General features: G+C 34.6%; 1 pseudogene; it reads left to right on the forward strand.

Moving 5' to 3' along the window:
* LOC108473728 (glutathione S-transferase zeta class-like) overlaps nt 1-17,254 on the forward strand; it is a 73,165-nt pseudogene that overhangs the window by 16,909 nt on the left and 39,002 nt on the right.

Genomic DNA, 17,254 nt, shown 5'->3' on the forward strand with positions numbered 1-17,254 from the left:
TGCCAGCGCCTTCTAAAACCCTAAACTTCTCCTCCAACCACTTGCAACGATCCTCCAATTGTTTTGAGGATTCGGTTGCCATTCTTTCCTTCTCCATCAGATCTAGATAAGGTGTGATAGGGTTAATCGGGCTATCTTCTAAATTATTTCCTGACCCAGATGGGAAATTCATAGGGATTCCAGCATCAACTGGCCCATGTTGAGATCTCACAGTGACAAATAGCCTTATAGGAGGTGCCTCGGTTTGCAGTGGCACATGAGGCTGTGTAAAGCCTGGAGGAGGACCCTCATTCTCCTCTTTCGTGATTTCCATGGGAGCTTTTCCTTTATCAGTGGCCCTCAGCAGCTGAGCCATTTCAGCCATCATATTTTTCTGAGCCTTTAGCATTTGCTCCCTCATGTCATTCTGCATTTTGGCCAACTGCTCTTGCAATTGGTCTTGCATATCCTTTTGCAATTGCTCGAACCTTTGATCCATACTCTTAGTTTTAGTACGAGTGCCGTAACGATGTGTGATTTCCAGATTTTCTTTTCTACCTTTAGAAGTAAACTTTAACTAATTAGGGTCTTTCTATAACTTTGAATGCAAACGATGCGATGAAATGCTATGAGATGCAAATGCATGAATGCAAAAAGCCATCGATCTCAATTCAATCTCATTTAGAAAACTTTATTTAGAAAAAGAATATCTTTACATATAAATAGATTATATATACGCCTTTGCCCTAATGCCCAAAGTTCTAACTTTATTTAATAAAAGGGCTAACTCTCGACCTTTATCAGACGCTGACTCATACATCATACTCAAAGGATCAGCTCGTACTGCTAAGTCTTGAACATATTCAGCAACCTCTCGAATCTGGGCTAAGGCTTCACCAATGACGTGATCCCTTTCTCCGACCTGTCCTCTAGACTATTGAAGCTCTCCTTTTAGATAATCTTCTCGCGCCTCGGGCTGCTCAATCTGAAGTTTACCATCATGCAATGCCACTTCTAAATCTTCAACTTTACTTCTTATCTCTTTTAACTCGATCGTAGGATCATGGTTTCGATGCCAACGAAGGGATCTTCCCAACTTAGTTACCTTGGTCTTCAACCCTTTATTTTCTTCCTCTAATGCCAAATTCTGTGACCGTATCTCTTGGAACTTCCTCTCCCAATACTCGGCTCTAGCTTTTTCTTCTTGGGTCTCTTTCTGCAACTGGTTTGAAGACCCTCCTACTTTGGCTCTCTTCAAGGATACTTGTGCCTTTTTGTAATGCTCCTTTAGATCATCTCGATCTTCCTCTTTTCTATCCTCTCTTTCTCAACCTCCATCTTTTGAATATCGACGTCTAAGCTCAAGTACATCTTTTCTTCTTCAAGCTTTGCTATCCTCTTCTCGAGCTCCAAGTTCTTTCTCTCGAACTCTTGCTTCATAATTTCTAACTCCGAGGGCATCACTTGCAAATATTCCTCTATCGGTCGAGCTCCTTCCACGTTTGGCTTAGGGATGTTATCTTTAATCCTTTTGCCTCTCCATTCAACATACTCCGGAGTCGTAGCAGGGTCAATAGCTACTCCTTTTAATCATCAAGTCTTATTCCATGCACTAGAGATCTCATTGACTTTCCTCTTGTAGTCAGCTCCTCTATACATGAACTCACTTTGAGCCAGCCCATGAGTTGCTGGTATGAACTGCCTTAATCCAAGCTGCCTCAACACAAGCAAAGGGGCATAACCAATGGCATCCCAAATTCCCAACAGAGGAACCTAATCAAAACTGCCGCATCGGTAAAGAATCTCACCAGGAATCACCCACGGAGCCCTCCACTCAACATCTTTTGACTGAAGGTTCTGAAGTAGCGCTATCCAATTCTCTTCCGGCACATCCACCTTCCTAGATGAGGCTACTATATCTTTCAACGGTGAGTAATCCTCAAAGAAGACCCTAAAAACCACTTTGTCTATCAATCGGAAGTGATTGTAGAACCAAGCTAAAAATAACTGAGCACAACCAACAAACCTGCTTGCACTGTCCCTCTTACATACATTTAAGGACCTGAATGTCTCTGCCAAGATTGCAGGAACAGAAGTGACCTGTTTCCTAAGTGGATGGAAGAGATCCGTGGTTGCCTCGTCTACATATCCCTATAAGCTTAAGGCAAAAATGTCTACCCTCTTTGCCTCGTCTGGATGCGTCTGAATTAGTTCTTTCAGAGCCCCCCACGGAATGTATTTACTCTCACCCTTTTCCTTAATTCTAGCCATGATCCACTGCTCACTCATCCCCGTAATGGTCATCAGCTTCTTACCAAAGGCTGGGACACAAGCGGCTCGAGAATAAATCCTATCACACTGAAATCTAGGACACCGAAGTAAGGCAGTGTACTTTTCTACAGTAGGCATTAAATCCACCTCCTCAAAGGTAAAACAACTGTATGGAGGGTTCCAAAACTGAGCGAGAGCTCGAAACAAGTGCTCATCAATCTGAATATCAAGTAAGTGAGGTAAATCTCCGTAATTACCGTAGAATGACTGTTTAGTCTCATTGCCCCACTGATCCCAAATTTCCTTAAGCTCTTGCAGATTATTCTGTGTGACACTGATGCGAGTGTAGTCTGACAGCTCCAACATATACCCCACAGCTATACTATCCCCCTTTTCTAGTTGAGTTTGCTCAGACCATCTATGGACGTTAGTGTTGCTCTCCACTCTATCAAGAAGTCCGTTCTCCATAATAAAACTTTCTAACTTAGAAACTGACCGTGAATCGATACCTTTAAAATGCAAAATGACATGCACAAAACAAAAGAAAAGAAATAGTTAGTATCACATGATATCAATAAATCTCAACGATAATTTATAAGGGTAATATCTAAATTTTAACTCTAACTAAGTTGGGCTCTTACGGTTTTTCTATATGAGGTTTCTTCTAAAGTTTGTGGTACCCGAACCAACAGATTCCTCGATTCTCACCCATTATAGGCTCATTTGAATCAAGTTCAGTTCAGGGGAATACATTTCCCTATGGCTACACGGAGATGAAAATCTCACGAAACCACAGGTACGGATGTATCCCAAAAGTGATCCACTATCCTGCACGAAGGCAAAAACCTCACGAAGGCGTAGTTTCTCACTCCCACTTAAGGGTGTGACCACAACGGTCATGCAAATGCAATGCGTATCAGAATATAGCAACACATGTAATAATACAAACACAAGTAATGCAAAGAGGATTAAATTTTAAAATTTTTAATTTCCAACATTAAGACAAGAGATAATCAATTACACGGCTTGACTCTTTTATTTGTCCCCAGTGGGGTTGCCAAGCTGTCTAAACCCTTTTTTGAATCGAGTTTTAGAAAATGGGAATCGACTTTAAAAAATGAAAACGGGAGTCGCCACCAATCTTTTTAGGTGTGGTTGGATCACCTTTAAAACATTTTGTTTTAAAATCATTAGTTTTGGTCTACGAAATAAAAGAACGGGTTCGGGAGTTGGTTACGTACGAGGAAGGATTAGCACCCTCGTAACACCCAAAAATTGGTACCTAATTAATTATCAAATGTCTTTAAGGTCGGAAATTTAAGAATTTTAAGATACAATCCTCTTTAAAATATTTTGATTTTGAAAGTTGGGGTTCACTTGTATCAAAATATTGACACTAAGTTAGCATTTTGGAAATCCCTATCTTGAAAACAACAAAACGCCATATCCAGTAAGTTAGGACACAACGCTTTGAAATTTCTAAGACAGTTGCTCGTATTTTGAAAATCTTTAAAAACTTAGAAGGGTACCTGACTATTTGAACTCAACGAGAAAAGTTGCAACCCAATAAGTTAGGGCACTACTTTTCTCAATGCTTCCAAATACCAAGCATTGCCTTTTTATTTTTTGAAAACTTTGAAGTCTCTTTTTTAAAACCGATGCATGAAGGAGCATATTAACATAACATATGAGATAACATATAATTCAACATAAAACATAATACATATTTAAAAAGAATAGGTAAAATTCCTAAACACATAATTCAACATATATTTAAACACAAATGATGTATGATATACAATTTTAACACATATATAAAAATGCATTTGAAAATAAATTATAAAAGTCTAAGATATTACATAACATACAAAATACATAACATAGCAAGAATACATTAATTCTAAAGTAAAAGCAAATATTGTATAATAATAAAAACATAAGTTTTTTTAAAAAAATGTATAATATAAACAATTGATAAATAGAATGAGCATATAAAATGTGATATTTAATGATAGATTTAAAATATAATATATAATAAAAATATATTTATAAGAATAATACTTATATAAAAATATAAAATATATTGGTTTAGAAAAATAATGTATAAAATATCAAATATGTAAAAGAATTTATATTTATAATAATTATATAATATATATAAATATAAGTAATTAATGATGAAATATACGTATGATACAAATTACAATATTATAATATCTTCAAAATGTGTAATAATAGAATATAAGTAAAGTAATTATTAACATATAAATAAAAATAAGTATATAATATAAGTTAAAACCTTTAATGATAATAATGTATAAATAAAAAAATATAATAGTATAAAAATGTCATAATATAAAATAATTATAATATATAATATGAAAGTATATATGTAAAAATAATGTATAATATATAAATAATTAATAAAGATATAACACAAGTAAAAATATATAAATAATAATGTAAAATAATAATAATTTAAAATATATAATAAATAATAATAATATGAAATAATATATGGTTAATACAATAGTGTAAAGATATATAAACATTATGTGATAAAATATACTATAATAAATGATATATGTTAAAATATATATTAATATGATAATAGGAAGATATTAAGTAATATAATAAAATATAAGTAAATAATATAAAATATAATACATATATTCATATTAAAATATAATAGTATATGAATAAAGTTTTAAAATAAATAAGTTATAAATAGATTAAAAGGGATAAAAGGGGCTAAATTGAACGTAAATAAAAAGTCAGAGGCTAATTTAAAAAGAGAATAACTGAGATCAGACCTAATTGAAACGACCATTGAAACCCTAGGGACTCATCGGGAAATTTTCCCTTGTCCCTAAACGGCATCGTTTTAATCCAGGACTTTAAAGAGTTACTGTAAGGACTAAATTAAAATTGAAGCAAAATATCAGGGCTAAATCATAAATAAAATAAAACAAAATTTTAAACACAAAAAGGTGGAAGGACCAATTGGGTAATTAACCCAATTCTCAAAAAACAAGCGGATCCTCCCCGGGTATTCGGGTCAACGCGCGGATCCTGGGGCCTTAAAACGTCGTCGTTTTAAGCTTATCAGACTAAGCTAAAACGGTGTAGTTTCTCTTGGGCTATATAAACCAAATTTCGACCAAAAAAATCATTTAGAAGCCTGGTTTAAAAAAAAACTCAGAGAAATCCTCTGTGGGAGGATTTGGGGTCGGTCTTAGAGCCTCGTTGGGCCCCTGTTCTCAGTCGTTACGCGCCCATGCGCCACCTCGAAGGCCTCCGCGCACGGTGATCGGAGGGCTAAAAAACCCTCATCCTTTCTGGGTGAAAATACAGGTAACTCTTCCGTTTTAATATTTTAGTAGTCGATTTGCTGATGATGCTAAATATTTCATACAAAAAAATAGTAGAACATGAAGTATATATATCACCTTAAAACTGCTTGTAACCCTCTGAATGAATATGTGTAAGTATATTTTCTATTCTGTCAAAATTCGGTCCCTTTACATTGTTTTGATTTGGGCTTTTATAGCCACTGCTGTTATTACATAAACTAGGAAAGAAATCTTTTTATATCTTTCCATATTTGTTTTGTTTGCTGCTGTGGTTCTTTCTTTCTTTCGCAGGTATCAACGGAGAATTTGGCACCGGAGTTGATTCGGCCGTAAATCACGGCGAGGCCAGAGTCACGGTGCTCGGTCGTGAGAGGGACAAGCTTCTGGACAACGCATTAATGGTGCGTCAATGTGCATTGATGGCCTTGATTTGGGGAGTTGAACAGATGCTCCCCGAGGCTTCCAGAAGACGCTACGGCGTTGCAGTCTTCAGGAGACCCTAGGGTTTCCTGTTTCTCTAAAGTCACTTGGGCCACTTGGGCCCCTAGGTGTAATGAGTCTGCTGGGGCCATTGTGTTTTTGTTAAGGGTATAACGGGTATTAGGGTAGTTTAAGCTATTGGGTTGTAACCGGGTATGGGACTTTTGCATTTGGGCTTATGAGGTCCTAAGGCCTATTTATTGTAAATGGATTGTTTAAATAAACATTCATTTATTTTCTATTTTTGGTTTTATTTATTTAACCTTGGGCCCGGGCAGATTTGGGCTATTACAGTTCTATTTTTCCTCTCTGATACGCCATTTTGTTGGGGGTATATGCAGTGGTAAGCTCTTTTCGAATGCCATGAATTTTACAAAATGCTTCAAATTTCTTGGAGCAATATTCTCTACCACGATCAGTGTAAAGAGCTTGAATGGTTTTCTCGGTTTCATTCTTGACAAGTGCTTGAAGCTAGTAAATATATTAAATGCTTTTGATTTCTCCTGCAAGAAGTAAACCCACGCTTTTTGATAATAATCATCAATGAAAGTAAGGAAATAATTTTTACCTCCATTAGATGATGGTTTTATTGGTCCACAAATATCTAAATGAACCAATTCCAACACACGTTTTGCTCTCCAAGACTTTCCTTTGGAAAATTGTTCACGATGTTGTTTGCTAACAACACAATCTTCACACACCTGGGATGGAATGACAATTTGAGGAAGACCGCAGACCATCTCTTTCTGTCTAAGAGTCTTCACACCCCCTAAATTAAGATAACCATAGCGTAAATGCCAAACACAATCAATCAAGGTTGAACACAATCAATCACTAATGGAAACAACCTGTTGGTATTCATAGGAACCACTACAATAGCACCTCTGGAAGGATCATAAATTTCACAAACACCTTTTGATATCATAATCACATATCCTTTTTCTTGCAATTGACCAACATTTAACAAGTTACTTTTTAAAGCAGGTACAAAGAAATCATTGGAAATTGTCTCTATAAAACCATTCTTGGTTCTTATACTAATGTCACCCTTTCCCACTACATGAACAATAGATTTATCTCTAAAAGACACAGTAGTGTGAAAATCTTCATTTAGATAAGAGAAAGAAGACTTATTACCGCACATATGGTTGCTACACCCCGTATCCACATACCATAAATATACGTTTTGGGACTCCTCTTGCTTGTTATGAACTGCCATCAACAAGGTTTCAACTTCTTCTTTTTCTAGAAAATTTGACTTTTCTCCCTTTTCCTTGTCATTAGACAGATTAGTACGACATTCAGAACGATAATGATCAAACCTATAAGATCTAAAACATTCTACGTTTGATTTGTCAAATTGTTGATCCCATTGTTTGCCTTTATCATTTGGTTTGGCATGCCTACTACCATCTTTATTCCAACTGTCTCTTCTACTTCTTCCCCTTCCCTTCCCTTTCCTCGACCTCTACCCCTTCCTCTAAAAGAATGAGTTGAAACTTTCAAAGCCTGCTCTATTGAGGTAGAAGTTCTGTTCATCTTCTGCTCATGGACCAACAAGGAGCTCTGAAGTTTATCAAGAGTGAGTTCATCAAGAGTAATGAGTTGAAACTTTCAAAGCCTGCTCTATTGAGGTAGAAGTTCTATTAATATTCTGCTCATGGACCAAAAAGGAGTTCTGAATTTCATCAAGAGTGAGTGCATCAGTATCCTTAGATTCTTTAGTCGAGCAGACAACATACTCATACTTTGGTGATAAAGACCGCAGTATCTTCTCAACAATGGTTGTGTCATTCATCTTCTCACCATGAAATCACATATTATTTGCGATTCCCATGGTTCGTGCACAATAGTCTATAATAGACTCACCATCCTTCATCTGAAGAACCTCAAAGTCCCTCCATAGGACCTGAAGCGTGCACGCTTGAAATATCCTTGGAAGTTTCTTTGCAAAGAATGGTTTCTAGGATCGAATAATAAATAGCCTGAAATAAGTAATTCTTTGCTTTCAAATGTTTCAGTTTCAGCCGTTCCAAGACCTTTTGCTGTGCTTCTATAAGCCTTTCTCCATTTGTTGATGCTGTTACATCGTGCTCAATGACCTGCCAATATTCCTTAGACTGTAAGAAGTTCTTCATCAACATGTTCCAATGATCATAGTGACCATCAAAACATGGAAGAGCTAGCTGCACAAAATTTTCAGAAGCCATAGGAACTGTTTCCTCTCACTACCACTGTTAACTTACTAAAAGAGATAACAGCAAGACAAAGATAATAAGAAAATGGAAAACTAAGATGATGAGTACATTGATTCATAATCCAAGAGCCTATTTATATAGGCTTTTACATAACAGAAAAACTAAAAATAGGCACTAACAACTAGAGAAAATAGCTAAACAAAATAAATCCATAATTTTCAACCACTAAAACTTTGATGTGCATCAACTATATGCCTAGAAACAAGGAAAATAATCTGATTTTATTAACAAGCAGATTTTATTAACAGGAGCTCCTGCTGCTGTCGTATCATTATTTCCCTTAACCTTAAAGGTAGCTTTCCTATGGGTTCTTTTCTCCATTTTAGTCTATTACTTGCAACTATTAGTTTCCGCGTTCTTTTCGTTTTGCAGGTCTGGAATACTAGTACATACCCGTTAACTTACATAAGGGGGAGCAATTCAGTCCTGGTAAGAACTGTTTTTTCATTTTTGCTGGTTGCACTAATTCATTAATTATTGTAATTAAAACATTGTGGAAACTTGGAAAATGGGTAGAATTCCAAAAGCTGAAACCTATTGGTTATGTGCCGGTGCTGGTGGATGGTGACATTATCATTTTAGACTCTTACAATTTTTATGGTCATTTTCCTGTTCCACTACCCTATTCTTTTCATTACTTGGCTTGAATGGTTTGCTTTGGATAAATCAAAATTTTGATCCAACAGTATTTGGAGGGGAAATACCCTCAACACCCTTTATTTCCATCTGATCTTGCAAAGAAGGCACTCAATTTCCAGGTCTCTGCTTTCCTTCTTTGATTCACTTTTTCTTTACCTTTTTATTTCCTCGTCCTACTTAGCTTTGTATGATTAAATAACTATATTTTACTAATTTGCGCTACACTAATGAGTACTCGCATCATTTTATAGGCTGAAAATATTGTTTGCTTTAGCATTCAGCCTCTTCAGAATCAAGTTGTATTGGTTCGTTTGTCTTAAGTGTTCATTTCATTTATGAAAGCAGACATATCTTCTTTTTTGGTATTATTAAAATATTTAGGAATTGCATTTGAGTTGCCACTTTCCCCTGTCTAGGAGTACATTGAGGAAAAAGTAAGTCCGGATGAGAAAATTCCGACAAAATTTCATATTGAGAAAGGCTTTGAAGGTAAGTGATTAGTAAGGCATCCTCCTACGGTTAAATGCCATGAGGATTATTGTTTACTCTAGTGGATTTAGCATTTGATTTGATTAATGTTTCTTTGTTTCAGCACTTGAGAAGCTGTTAAAAGATCATGCTGGGAGATATGCGACTAGAGATGAAGGTTCCTTGGTTTTTTCATCCTCTCCTGTTTATATATACAACTTCATGCTCAGTTTACATGGTAAATCTGTAAAACTTTATAAATTTGATATTATGCATACAAAAAACTTAATATTGCATAAATAATAATTTTAGGATTTTTAGAATAACAAAATACAAAATATAAAGATTTACCTGATAAGGAATTGTAGTCGACTATTGAATTTGACAGAGAAGAACACCACAATAAACTGATTTCTTCTTGACTTTTTCTCTTGATCACACAAATCCTAAGTGATGTAGTCTATAATTTTTCTGTATTTTTTTTCATTTGTTTATGTAACCCTAATAGGTAGATAGAGATAGATCAATTTATAATGATTTAACCTTTAATCAGATACATTCATCAACTAAGCGAATGATCGAACAAGATTTAACTTCTGTTAAAGTATAATGCTTAATCATTTTAAAATGGGCTACTTGATTTTAGACGGAGTCCATAAAATTGGACTAAAATATTACATTCTCCCACTTACCTCAATGTAAAAAAAAAATTAATAGAATCAATGTTGAGCACACAGAAATAATATATAACATTGATCATTATTACCATATTATAGTGAATTGCAACTGTGAGTAATGAAATTTGTATATAGTTTAAATCACATACCCCTTCCATATGCTATGAAATTATAATCCAATATATAATAGGTCTTTAAATAATATACATATCAAATCATGACCATAATAATATCTTATAAAGATTTTCCTATTTCAAATAATTTCAAAATTTATCTGCACACAATTACATTAAACATAAAATAGGTCAATGTTATATAAGAAACACAATAACTAAGTTCAAAGTGTCTCATTATCATAAAATATAATTCATTAATACAACCCAGAGATATTCTATGTAGATGTTCTTTACATTGTTTTCGTAAGACTTCAATTAACATATCTACAATCATGAGATCGGTTCAAATGTGTTTTATAGACACTCTTTACTTTTGGACTTCCTTCTTAACGATAAGATATTTTAACTTCGTATGTTTTGCACTTTTGTAATATTTTTGTCATTGGAGAAAATACTACTGTGAAATTATCACAATAAATTTTTAGCAACTTGGTAATGGTGTCAAGTCGACTACCCAAGTCCTAAAATAAGTTCTACAATCACAATTCATGAATTGTAGCGTCAAAACATCCAACAAATTCTGCTTCCATCATAAATGATGCAATAACATATTATTTAGCACTTTCCTATTATTTGACTCTTTTAATAAAAAAATAAATAAATAACCAAAAGTGTTGCTACTATCTAAGGCATCCTTACTAAAAAAATTTAAATCCAAATTTACTTTCAACTACTTAGATATATTATAAACGAGCATGTAACTATTTGTTCAAACTGCTCATGACATATGTATAAGGAATTGATTCATTTTTTATTCTATATCATTATTTGAACATTGCATAAGACTAAATTTATCCCTCTTTTGTTTAGGAACAATTCCTCAACAATTATGCATATTAAATCTCTTTATAACTCTTAGATATGTTTGTATGAAATAATCCTAACAATCAATGTGATATATCATGGTATATTTTATTTCCTTCACACATTTGTATGTTTAAGAGAAAAACTTTTGTATCATGCAACAAACCTAAATAATTTGCAGCAAGCAAAATATTGTCAATGCATAGAATTAAGTATATAAACTTGCTTCCATTGATCTTTTGATATAAACACCTACCAATAATGCTTTCATGAAAAACAAAAGACTTAATGGCATCATTAAACTCGATGTACCACTATCCTGAACTTGTTTAAGTCCATAAATTGATGTATTAAGTTTACATTGTTAGAAAAAATTCAGTTTGAAAATGATTCTCTATCACAACAGAAAATAAAAATTTGAAAACTGAGTTGGTTTGTAATATTTATAGCAATAAAATTTTCTCGAAAAGTACTTGTACACTACAAGAAAATAGACTTTTAGCGGCGTTGGAAAGCACAACTAAAAGTCATGGCTTTTAGCGGCGTTTGTTGGGAAAGCGCCGCTAAAAGTCATAACTTTAGGCGTTTTTTGGCAAACGCCGCTAAAAGCCATTACTTTTAGCTGCGCTTTTCCCACAAACGCCGCTAATTTTGGCAGATTTGCAATATATTTTTTCACCAATATCTAGCCCTTCCTGCATTAAAATCCAACCAAATACAACAAATATAGTATAAAATGCAGCTAAAAACAACAAATTTAGCGTAAAAAATACAACAAAAAACATTAATTCTAAATGATACTTCAAATTTAACGAAAGATATATGATATAATTAATAAATAAAGTATAATTTAAAATATTCTTACAATAATGTTAAACGTGACAAAGTTAAAAACATTCTTACAATGAGAAAACTAATGTCTAAGATGGCGACTTTTGCGATTGCTGAAACATCTGCATCATCTGCTGAAGCTGTAGCTGGAGGTCATCGTACTTTTTTCTCTGCTCTGCTGCCATCGCTGCTGCCTCTACCTCCTTCGCTCGTGCCTCTGCCTCCCTCGCTGCTGCCGCTGCCTCCCTCTCTGTTGCCTCCACTCTAAGTGTTGCTGGAGTTCTTCATATTTTCGTTGAACCTCGGCAATTTGCTCAACCATGTTCGCTTGCATCTGAGCTATCTGGTCTCTTAACCTCTGAACTTCAGCTTGAGCTTGACTTCCGGAAGGCATGTATTGCTGGGAGCCGGATCCAAAATATTGGGTCGGGGTAACACCAGATCTTTGAAATCGAACCCGACCGTACCTTTCAGGACCCAAAACTTCAGTGATAATTCTGTTATCAATGTTCTTAAGACTAACAGAATTATCAGTCTAAGTAATTGCTTCATATTCCGCCTTCTTCTCCTTTAGTTTCTCCTAAAAAATCAATTAAAGAGTTAGAAACGAAATATATAATAAAAAGGAATGCAACATAACTTAACATTATTTAAAACTACTAATGATGAATTGAATTAAACAATTATAATTAAACATTATAAATATTTAGAATAAATCAAATATTATTAAGTAAATATACCATAATTTCTCCAGCTTCGGATGTCATAGGAGATCCATCTTTCTTCCTATGCGTAATCTCAAAAAGCTGAAGGCGTCCAACTTTTGGTCCAGATTTGACTTCCTACAATATAGTAGTAAAAATATTATTTAATAGTAGAAAGTTATTAATATTTGAAAGAATTAATAAATTCATAATACCTAGACCTCAGTTACAGAAGCAAAACTTCTCGACCCTGCCGTGTGCGTGAATTTTTGTTTTTGTCTGCTGCTTGTTCCAATTCGCTCACGGTCCTACACAATGAAATTATTATTACGTATATAGTAAACACTATATATAAGAGTTTGGAAATACGTAATACCTCTCCTTTATTTGAATTCCAGAATCTAACCGCATCTTCCCATTGGTACCTCAGCATTCCCGGCGGGACATTTCTCAATTTTTCCTCGAGGCTTATGTTTTTCTTAAAATATTGTTTTTTTAAAGTGCTTTTTTTGTCTCTCCATTTTTTACCCAATGCCTTCTTGATATAATCATCAGAGACCTCTAAAGCAAATCTCTCCTAAAAAAACACAAGTTTAGAATGTAAATATAAATGAAACTTAAACCGAAGTATTATAAATTACATTCACATTTTGTTACCTTAATATTAACGAGAGCCTGATTTTTGTTGCTATCAGGCATGTGATGCCATGATTCGTAGTTGATGGGCAACATATTGGCATTTCGTGCTAAAATGCCCAAATAGCCTGCTAAAAGTCGTGCTTCAGATCCAACAGGCTGACCATGAGTATTTCTACTTACTTTGACACGCTCGACAGGATCTAAGTCGTATAAATCTCTAAGCAGCGTACGTCCTCGAACTCTGCGTGTCCCACCACTTTTAGCTGAAAAATGATATACTATAATTATATTAAAATTGACAAATAAATCAATAATAAAAGTCAACACATGTAAAATGAACTTAACATTACTTTGAAATTCTTCAGGCTCGTCAAGTGTCTCCAGCACATTCGAAGATCCAACAACTGTCTGCTGTTCACTATTTCCTTCTTCCTAATTTGGAGTATTCTGGACAATACTTAAATATTGTAATCTTCTTTTACACATTTTTCCTGCAATACACATAAAATAGTTAAAGTTTTAGTAACAAATTACAACAATAATAGTACATATAAAATAGTTAAATTATATAACATGAGCAAGATTAAAATTATAATATTATATATAATTAAAAAATCGTAAAATCTTACTACATAATTATTCGTAAATATCTTCATCCACATCATGTCGAACTCATTGATGTTGTGTACTAGTACTAGGGATATTTTCATCTAAGTTTTGTTCTGGAAAAGGTAATGTTTCTGATCTTTCGACGATGTCATCTCTACTTCCATTACCCATGTCAAACAAGTCTCTAGGGGTGTTCCGGAGTACAACATACCAATCCTCATCATTTGGATCTTTCGAATAAAAAACTTGTTTCACTTGAGATGAAAATACATATGGCTCGTCCATCAATTGTTGTCCAGTGTGAATCAAGCGAGAGAAATTCACCATTGTAAAACCAAATTGATCTTTTTAATTCCTCGAGCAGTATTAACATCAGCCCAATCACACCGAAATAAGACAACTTTCCATCTGCCATAGTAATCCAACTCAATAATGTCGGTAAGAAGTCCGTAATACTCCATATTACCCTCAATCGGATTACTGTCCTTAGCCCTAGCATAACTTGTAATTGAAGAATTAACAACAACTCCACAATTTTGAGTTCTTCTCATTCTCTCGCGATACTTTGTATGAAATCTGTATCCATTGATGAGGAAGGCACTATATCTTTTTATTACTCTGTTCGGACCTTGAGAAAGCCATTTAACTTCATCATTGACGTCCTTCCCACTCCAAACCTATTGAATCGAAAGTAAATTGAATAATTATAAATGTATTATGTAAAAACGTTCTTATTTTATTAACTAAATTTCGCGATTATATGTAACTTATTCACTTTAGTTACATACCGTTTGGCTTAACCATTCATGAAAAGATTCTGTGAATAACTTATTAATCTCTCGATGTTGTAATCTTCGAGAGCGTGCACGAGATCTCAAAATTTGTTTGTACTCACTATGTTAAAAACAAGTTTAATTGGTTAGAAGATAAACAAATCAAAACAACGAATATATGAGGAAATTTTAGAACTTACTTGCATAACGGTTCAACTAAATCATGGTGAAAAAGTACATATCGATGTGCTTGTATCCACGATATATCATCTAATTCTTCAATTTCAACTTTGCCAATTGGTTCTCCATAACTTTGGAATAAATAAGTTTCGGCCAAGTTATGATCATTGAGCCCAGCATTTCTACTTGGTCTATTTAATCGTGTTTCAGCATCTTCTAAATATCTAGAACAGAAGGTCATGCACTCCTCTGCCAAGTAGCCTTCAGTAATTGATCCTTCTGGATAATGCTTATTGCGACAATATGACTTCAATTTGCTTAGGAACCTAAACACGATATACAATATTTATCAAAATCTGTAACTACATGTATAGAGGTGAATGAATGAATACTTGAGAAATAAATTAGCACCTTTCTATAGGATACATCCATCGATAAAAAACTGGTCCACTGAGTATTGCTTCGTGGCGGAGATGGATTACCAAGTGCACCATAATAGTGAAGAAGGAATGTGGAAAGATCTTCTCCAAATTGCATAAAGTCAAAGCCGCTCGATCCTGTACTTTCTCAAGTTCTTCAACATCCAAAACTTTGCCACAAATGGCTTTCATTATATTGGATAGTTGAATTATACAGGACGTTACATTTTTTGACATACAGCATCGTAAAGCAATTGGGAGTAAATCTTGCATCAAGATGTGGTAATCATGTGATTTTAATGAATATAATCTTTGATCTTTAAGACTCACACATCGAGATATATTTGACGCATATGCATCTGGGACCTTTATATCCTTCAACACCATGCAGAACACTTCTTTCTCTTTCTTTGACATTGAAAAAATAGAAGGCGGCAACCGATATTTCCCATTCAGAAGTACTTGAAGATGAAGATCACGTCGAATTCTCATGTCAACTAAATCAAGTCGGCTCTGAAGATTGTCTTTTGATTTTCCATTGACATTCAAAATTGTCCCAATTATGTTCTTGCAGACATTCTTCTTAATATGCATGACATCAAGATTGTGGCGTAAAATGTTGTGCTTCCAATAAGACAACTAAAAAAAATACTCATTTTTTTCCATAAGTCCGCCTCATTAGGGTCATCCTCTCCATCAGATTCATCATCGGATTCATCCCTCGATCTTCTCTTTGTTTGCGTGTTAGGTGGTTGATTCATCTTCCCATAACTAAAATTCATATCTTTTAACATAAACAAGATTTTAGATCCAATGGTTTGCTCAGGAGCTCCTCTGTACTCTTCAGTACCGTCAAATAGAGTCCTCTGAAATCTAAATTTATGATTTCCATCTAACCACTGACGATGGCCCATGTAAGAGAACTTCTTCCCTTTGTACAACCACTTCGAACAAGTTTGTGCAGCACAACAAGGACAAGCATAACGTCCTTTAGTACTCCAACCTGATAAATTAGCATAAGTCAGGAAATCATTAATTGTCCACAACAAAGCTGTATGTAAATTAAAGTTCTCCTTTATCAATACATCATATGTCTCAACACCCGACCATAATTGTTTTAACTCTTCAATAAGTGGCTGCAAATAGATGTCAATATCTTTTCTGGGACCTTTCTCTCTAGGGATAATCATTGATAAAATAAATGAAGATTGCTTCATGCAAATCCATGGAGGCAAATTATAAGGAACAAGCACTATATGCCAAGTACTGTACGAAGTACTCATGATTTTAAATGGATTAAAGCCGTCAGCTGCTAGCCCAAGCCTCACATTCCGAGGATCGCTTGCAAAGCTTGGAAATTTACTGTCAAATGATTTCCAAGCTAAAGAATCTGCAGGATGTCTTAATAATCCATCATCGATCCATTGATCATTATGCCACCTCATAGATTCGGCTGTCTTTGACGACATGAAAAGCCTTTGAAGTCTTGGTATTAGGGGAAAATATCGCAAGACCTTGACTGGCTTCTTTCTTAACCGTGCTCCACCTTTATCTGTATTCACATCTTCTGTATTACTATTCATCCAACGAGACTTACCGCAAACATGACAAGACTGTTGGTTTTTCTGATCACCCCAGTACAACATGCAGTCATTTGGGCAATTATGAATTTTATAGTACCCAAGGCCCAGATCTTTTATTAGTCTCTTCATATCTTTACAAGACTGGAGAATTTTTGCAAACGGAAACATCTCTCTCAGAAACTCTAGCAGCATTGTAAAAGAGTTTCCGGTCCACCCTCCCAAACATTTTAAGTGAAATAGACGAATGCAGAAGGATAATTTCGAATATTTTGATCCCTCGTAAAGTTTTTCATTCATTTCATTAAGTAAATTGTAGAACTTCGCCGCTTCTTCATTTGGCTCCTCATCAGGTGCACTTGTTCCCATTTCGTAAAAAAAACATTTCCACCAATATTACAATCATCGGATGCA

This window comes from Gossypium arboreum, chromosome 10 (assembly GCF_025698485.1).
Source record: "Gossypium arboreum isolate Shixiya-1 chromosome 10, ASM2569848v2, whole genome shotgun sequence".
NCBI classification, from domain to species: Eukaryota; Viridiplantae; Streptophyta; class Magnoliopsida; order Malvales; family Malvaceae; genus Gossypium; species Gossypium arboreum.